The sequence below is a fragment of the Callithrix jacchus genome, chromosome 19 (assembly GCF_049354715.1).
Source record: "Callithrix jacchus isolate 240 chromosome 19, calJac240_pri, whole genome shotgun sequence".
NCBI lineage: Eukaryota > Metazoa > Chordata > Mammalia > Primates > Cebidae > Callithrix > Callithrix jacchus.
In genome coordinates this window covers 35355252-35362194 of record NC_133520.1, presented here as the reverse complement: position 1 = coordinate 35362194, position 6943 = coordinate 35355252, and the positions used below count along the sequence as shown (strand labels likewise).

Genomic DNA, 6943 nt, shown 5'->3' with positions numbered 1-6943 from the left:
GACAGCAGCCCCAGGTCAGGGAGGCTCAAAGATTTATTGGCTACTAAACTAGGCCAGAGAGGGTGGGCTAAGAAGGCAGCGCATAATCAAAGTGATACTTTATGTTGCTTCATCTCTGGAAAATAATTGTTCAACTGGAACATCATTACACTATCATTTTTCTACTCCTGTGCCACTTACAGGGAAATAGAAACTCACTTTCTTCTTCATAATAAGCTGCAATTTCAATAACTCAAAAGGCCTTTTCTGAGATGGAGCCACTCTCCTACCCCCACCCCATCCTCTGATGATGCAGGGGAAGACAGGTGCCGCTTCCAGACTCTAGGCAGAGAGAAAAGACTCACTGGCTCCTGAGCACAGATGTCCCTTCTTAGTGCTCTTCCTGCCTGTCACTCATGTGACCAACAATCCCAGTTGTGTCCCAGGAGGCTGTACTTTTCAGTGCTAAAACCAGGTTAATACAGGGAAAACCAGGACAGTTGGTCACCTGATCTGCCACCAGCTGGGGACAAGGGAGCAGCCCATCATTCCTGCATTTAACAAGGATCTGTTAAATACCCACAGTGTTCCAGGCATTTTCAAGTGCTAGGAAGTAGCAGGTTACAAAGCAGACCAAAACGTCACCATTGCTGGGTATGGTGGTTCATGCCTTGTAATCCCAGTGCTTTGGGAGGCAGAGACAGGAGGATTGCTTGAGGTCTGGAGTTCAGGACCAGCCTGGACAGCATAATGAGATCCCAGTCTCCAAAAAATTTTAAAAAATTAGTCAGGCATGGTGGCTTGCACCTATAGTCCCAGCTGCTTGAAGTGGAAAGATCCCTTGAGCCCACGAAGTCCAGGCCACAGTGAATTATGGTCATACCACTGCCGTGCAGCCCTGGTGATAACGTGAGACCCTGTCTCTTAAAAAAGAAGAAGAAGAAGAAGAAGAAGTAGAAGAAGAAGAAGAAGAACAAAGTTTGCTCTCAGGGACCTTACATTCTAGTGGAGGGAGCAAACAATACACATGATAAATAAATGCATTACATGATGTACTAGAAAATGACAGGTGCTGTGAAGAAACATGAAATGGACAAGGAAGGTTGGTAATGAAGAGCAGGGGATGTAATTTTAAATAGGATGGTCAGGTTAGACCTCACTAAGAAGGTGGCATTTGAGAAGAAGTGTGAGTGGGGAGAAGGAACAAGTCGTGAGGATACCTAGGGGAAGGGCATTCCAAGAGAGTCCTCCACCAGCACCCGGGTTCAGAGGAAGAGCTTGACTTGCATATTCAAAGAGCCCCCTGACCCCCTACACCAGGGAGGTCCATGGGGCTGGAACACAGTGAGCAAAGAGCAAGCAAAGGGGAGAAAAGTGGCTAAGTAGTCAGTGAGGCCACGTTGTATAGGGGCTCTGCAGACCATTGTTGGGTCATTTGATGTTTTTTTTTTACCTGGAATGAGATGGAGAGAGGGACATGATACAATTTATGTCCTAACAAGGTCACTGTGTCTGCTGTGTTCAGAATAGACGATGTGGGAAGAGAGGGCGAGCACAGAGGCTGGAAGAGCAGCCGTTAGCAAGGGCACAAATAAGCAAGGATGGCCCCAGAGGTCAAGATGGTCGCAGTGTAGGGAGTAGTGAAAGCTGGATTCTGATAGAGCTGACCGGCTTTCCTGATGGCGTTTGGGTATAAGGCCTGAGAAAAATAAGAATCAGCATGGCTTCTAGTACTTGAACCCAGAGAGACCAGTGTTAAATGCTCAGAATAAATTACATCCTTTCTAAGGCCCATGCTACCCCAAAGGACATGCACATGAGATATTCCTGGATTTAAGTTAGAGACTAAGATGCACTTCAAATAGGGTCATTAAGACTCTGGAGTATGGCCTGTACATACAGAATAGATTTTCATTCATTCCTGAGCCTGGAGTGGGTGGGTAGCATGGCCACACAGGTCAGCTCTCTAGCCTGCTAACTCCAGATAGCCTATTAGTTAAGAAGGTCAAACCTGCACTTAAACTCTATGGAACTCAGTTTTCTCATCCAGTGATTGGTGTGAGAATTAAACAGGATCATGCTCATAAAACACTCAGCACAGAGCCAAAACCTTAGAAAGCGCCTCATTCCTAGTGGAGATTATACAGCCTCTGGTTATACTCTTAGAACGCAACGTGTTGAATCTGACAGTGACCAGCAGAGGGCACCATCAGCAGAAGCCGGTGGAGCTGCACTGCTGGGGAGACTGGCTTACCCGTCTTGGATCCAACCAGCTTCACCCAGATGAGGGATAGGGATTCACAGTTTTCCTCCTCCTCTTTCTCCCCAACTCCTTTTTGCTGAATTTTAAATTTCCTCTGGATTCGCCCCCTCATTGCAGAGATCTCCTGCTGTGCAAAATGGGTCTTCTGGCTTGAGGTTTCCCCGGCTCAAAACAGCCCCAAAGCCTTGGCATTAGAGGAAAATGACGTAACTGCCTCCAGCATCAGTCAGCTCATACCTCTGCCCCAAAGCCCTGCAGGATACCCAGAGACTGGATGACTCTTCCAGTACCCTGGGCATGGGGGCATGGAGGAACGGAGACAAGCGAAGATAAGGTTTGTCCAATTTGTTCTGGTCCCGGGAAATTCTGCTTATCTCCTTTCCCATTGCCAAAATTACCTCCATAATATATTTTTTAATTTAAGAATTCATTTTCACTTGAAGAAAGAGGAACACTGCAGCCAGATAAGAAACTCCATCTGTCTTCAAGAAAAAGGGTCGTGGGTTTGGGTGTCACGAATCCTGTAATATCTTAAATTAAGGTGCCACTTCGGAATGCTTTCTTCGTATTTATGAAATGATTATTCTACAGAGGTACATTTAATATTGTTAAAATAATGATCGTGCATGTTTAATACATCAATTTAAGTTATTATCTCCCATGCTATAAAATGCAGGATAATTTCATAAATAATTATAAAGCATTTACAAATGTTGTCTTAACGAAAAGCGTTCTTTCTAATCCTCTATCTTTCACAAACCCAGAAATCACAATTAGATTCCTGGAATGAAAAAGGGAGGTTATGTTCTAGAATGTGTCACCTCCTCACTGAATGCAAATAAGAAGGCAAAAAAAAAAAAAAAAAAAAAGGAAAGAAAGAGAGAGAGAGAGAGACCTGCATGGAAACAGTGTTTCTTTCCTCCTTCTTGACAGATGGAAGATGCCTACCCACCGTGTCATTATTCCAGGCCCAGGACCCTTCCTCTGCAGAGACTGGGGATGGAGCATTGACTCAGATAAGGAGAATTCTTTGAACTTCTTTTGAGGAAGGCTAATTCTGCTTTCTGCTGTTGTCTTTTGTGAAATAAAGAAGCGACAGTACAGAGGCCTGGCCATGTGGTTAGACTAAGAAGCACTTTTCTCCATGCACCTCCCATGCTTATAACACATACACAAGCAAAGGACGGGCAGGGTATCCCTAGATTCCTGGCACCATGATCCACATCTTCAACCCTTCCAGAAGATGAATGGCCTTATAAGCCACTAGAAGTCAAAAAAGACTTTTTTTAAAAAAAGCGCCATGCATATTCATCCTTCAGTCTGCCTGTAAATAACAGAATTAGAAAGACAAGAGCTCACATCCTAGGTGGGGAGTCTGAATGTTCACATTTGAAACAATTTGGTAATACTTACAGGACAGGATAGAACTGCAGTTAAATTAGCTGTTACGATTAGGCTGATGTAAAGTTAATCAAGAAAGGCTTCTTGGAAGAGGTCAAATCGAGCCAGGTCAGATCAAAGAAATAAAATAGATCAAAGAGAGGCTGAAGATCCTGAGACAATACATGGTTCCCTTCATGCACACACACGCACACACATTCTCACACATGCCCACACACATGCACATGCACACATGCACACACACACATGGACACGCACACACGCATACGCGCACACACACAGAAACACACACACATGCGCACACACGCACACACACATGCACATTCACACACATACCACCTGCTGTGTGCCTAAAGCAACCAGTGATTCCAGCAAAAGGGGTTCCTAACCAGCTCATGGGTCACCTTGCAGCCAATCCAAACCTAGCTCTGCAAAAACAAACAGCTTCCTAATTCCAGTGACTGTGTTTAAAGCCAAGGTATGGAAAAACAAAATAGGAGAGGAAAGACGTCAAAGGTCCCAACGCTGGTATATCACCTCCCATCACAGTCTATTGCCATTATTCACACACCAGCAGGTCTAAAGTGAATCCCAGCTGTTGACAGACGCTTCAAATCTAGGGAAAAGATGTGGAAGGGGGAGTCGATCAAGAACAGACTCCACATCAGCGGACCAGCAAGTCGGGCTGTGTCGAGCTGCAACCCTGAAGAGGAAGCTGCTTGCAGTCCTTGAGTTGGCAGGAGGCAGGCGCCCACTGCAGATCAGAAGTAAGGCCCTCAAAGAAGCCACAGGGCCTCTCCTTCAGCCCTGTCAGTCCCATAGCACAGCAGGGAAAGCCATGGGACACGGCAGCCTGAATCCTTAGAGCTGACCAAGTTCTTGTTCCTTCCCCTGCAAACGACAGCCAGGAATTCATCACTAGGAACCAATGCTAATCGCACCTTACTCCTCCCATACCTGCACACCGCCTGTCCCACCAGCCTCATAGCTTCCTCTCTTCAGGGCCTTGCCAGGTTCTCAACACTCAGTTCTAGTCCTAGCTCTAGGAACAAGTTGCTAGGTGATAGGCCATAGGCAAAAAAAAGTTAACTTCTCTGGCTCTCACATATGTCTCTCATCCTGTCTCTCTCACTCCCTCAGAAGTACGTCCTCTGTCTTGTCACAGCAAAATCAACTTTCCTAATAATGAGCCCATGAAAGCAGGACATTTACAAAGACTCAAAGCATCTCCTCTCAAAATAGATATTAACTCCTTGGTGATTCTAACATATCTCCATAAATTCTTTACTACTCTTTCCTCCAAGAGTGGGAATTTAATTTCACCCCCCTGAGGATGGGCTGGACTCAGTGACTAGTGTCTAAACCAACAGAATAAGGAAAAGGAAAATAGTAACTTTTCAGTGGAGAATCCAGACATGGTCAAGTCGGCAGCTTTTCTTTCTTTTTCTTTTAAATTTTAAGTTCTCGGGTACATGTACAGAATGTGAGGGTTTTCTACGTAGGTATACGTGTGACATGGTGGTTTGCTGCACCTATCAACCCATCATCTAAGTTTTAAGGCCTGTGTGCATTAGGTGTTTGTCCTAATGCTCTCCCTCGCCTTGGCCTCCACCCCCGAGCAGGCCCCAGTGTGTGATGCTCCCCTCCCTGTGTCCATGTGTTCTCATTGTTCAGCTCCCACTTATGAGTGACAGCATGCAATGTTTGCTTTTCTGTTCTTGTGTCAGTTTGCTGAGAATGATGGCTGCCAGCTTCATCCATGTCCCTGCAGAGGACAGGATCTCATTCTTTTTTATGGCTGAAATAGGCAGCTTTTCTAGAGCAAGAAGTCTTTTCTGGTTTATCTAGATAATAAAGTACATCTCAGGCAGGAATGTTAGATTATTCTGGAAAATTAGGCTGAATCCATCCCAAAAGAGAACCATGCAGAGGTGGCTTCTGCAGTAATGTCACGTGCATGTCATGTGCCTCCTGATATGGTAGGATGAGAAGGGCACTTCACCTCTGTCATATTCTTCCTAAAAACTCATCACCTCACTCAAGTCATAAGAGGACATTGGACAAACCCAAACAGGGTTTGTCTACAATCTACAAACTATCTGATTGGTGCCCCTCTAAACTATAAAGATCATGAAAAACAAGGGAAGACTGAGAACTGTCACAGACCAGAGGAGGTGAAGGATGACTAAATGTAACATGATATCCTGAATTAGATCCTGGAACAGGAAAAAAAAAACATCAGTGGGAGTAGCATAAAGAAAAACTAGAGAAATTGGCATCAAGTCAAGAGTTGAATAATGGTATTGCACCAATGTTAGTTTCTTTGTTTTGATAAATGTGTCATGGTTCTGCAAGATGGTAACCTCAGGGGAAGCTGGATGAAGGGTACATTGGAAGTCTGTCTTTGCCACTTTCTGTAAATCTAAAACTATTCCAAAATAAGTTTTTGGTTTTTAAAAAAGAACTCATTGTTTCGCTCCCTCCTCATCAAAACAAAAAATAAAAAATAAAAACCCTCCCCACCCTAACATCATTGTTTATGCCGCTTTATTTCACAAAGTCAGCACTGAAGTTATTTCCCCTTCCCCAACATGCCAGGCTCCCCCGTCCTCTGGAGCTGAGCTCCTCCTGGCCCTCTTAGCTGTGGGCCTCCCTCTTGGCTGCCCTCCTGTTGACCCCACTCTGCCAGCCTTTTGAGGCCAGCCCCAGGCTCACCTCAGTAGCTTTCCCACAGGCCACACTCAGTCAGACGGTTCTCTGGGCATTTGTTGTCCACACTACTCATTTGGATCTCGATAACCAGAGAGTCTTTTGCAGGATGAACACCCAACTTGGAAACATCCACCACACACCCTGCCTGCTGCTTGCCCCAACAGCCCCTCAAAAGTTGCTCACCCGCAGCCCTGATCTAAAACAGAGCAGCAGTACCTCCTGGTGACTGATCTGGAAAACTGTCTAACCCAGCGTCTCCTCCACACTCCCTAAGCTCCCTTCAGAGCCTGGGCATCCAGGCCTCTGTCCCACTCTCCTTCTCGGCAGTCGCCCCTCATGGCTCAGTTAATTTCACCTTGGACGATCTCATTTCCACATAAACATACATCCTTGTCTGCGCTGGTTTTCTTCCCGCTCTCTCTCCCGTCCAAACACCCCACTGTGCTTTAGCCTTTTTGTTACATGTGTGAACAAACTAACACCCTTAACAGACCAATAGGATCTGGCCTCTTTCTCCAGCAAAAAGGGGGTGGGAGGAGCAGCTGTAAGTTCTGAGCAGAACTTACATCGAATAGAGAATCAGTTCCA

The 6943-nt window shown here is 45.5% G+C and overlaps 1 long non-coding RNA gene across 1 annotated transcript; it reads left to right on the top strand.

The window, feature by feature from the left end:
- Positions 1 to 2355: 2355 nt before the first annotated feature.
- Positions 2356 to 3345, top strand: LOC118149539 (uncharacterized). The gene is made up of 2 exons (XR_004737083.3): positions 2356 to 2576; positions 3176 to 3345. It is a non-coding gene; the product is annotated as an uncharacterized LOC118149539 (long non-coding RNA).
- The last annotated feature ends 3598 nt before the right edge of the window (positions 3346 to 6943 follow it).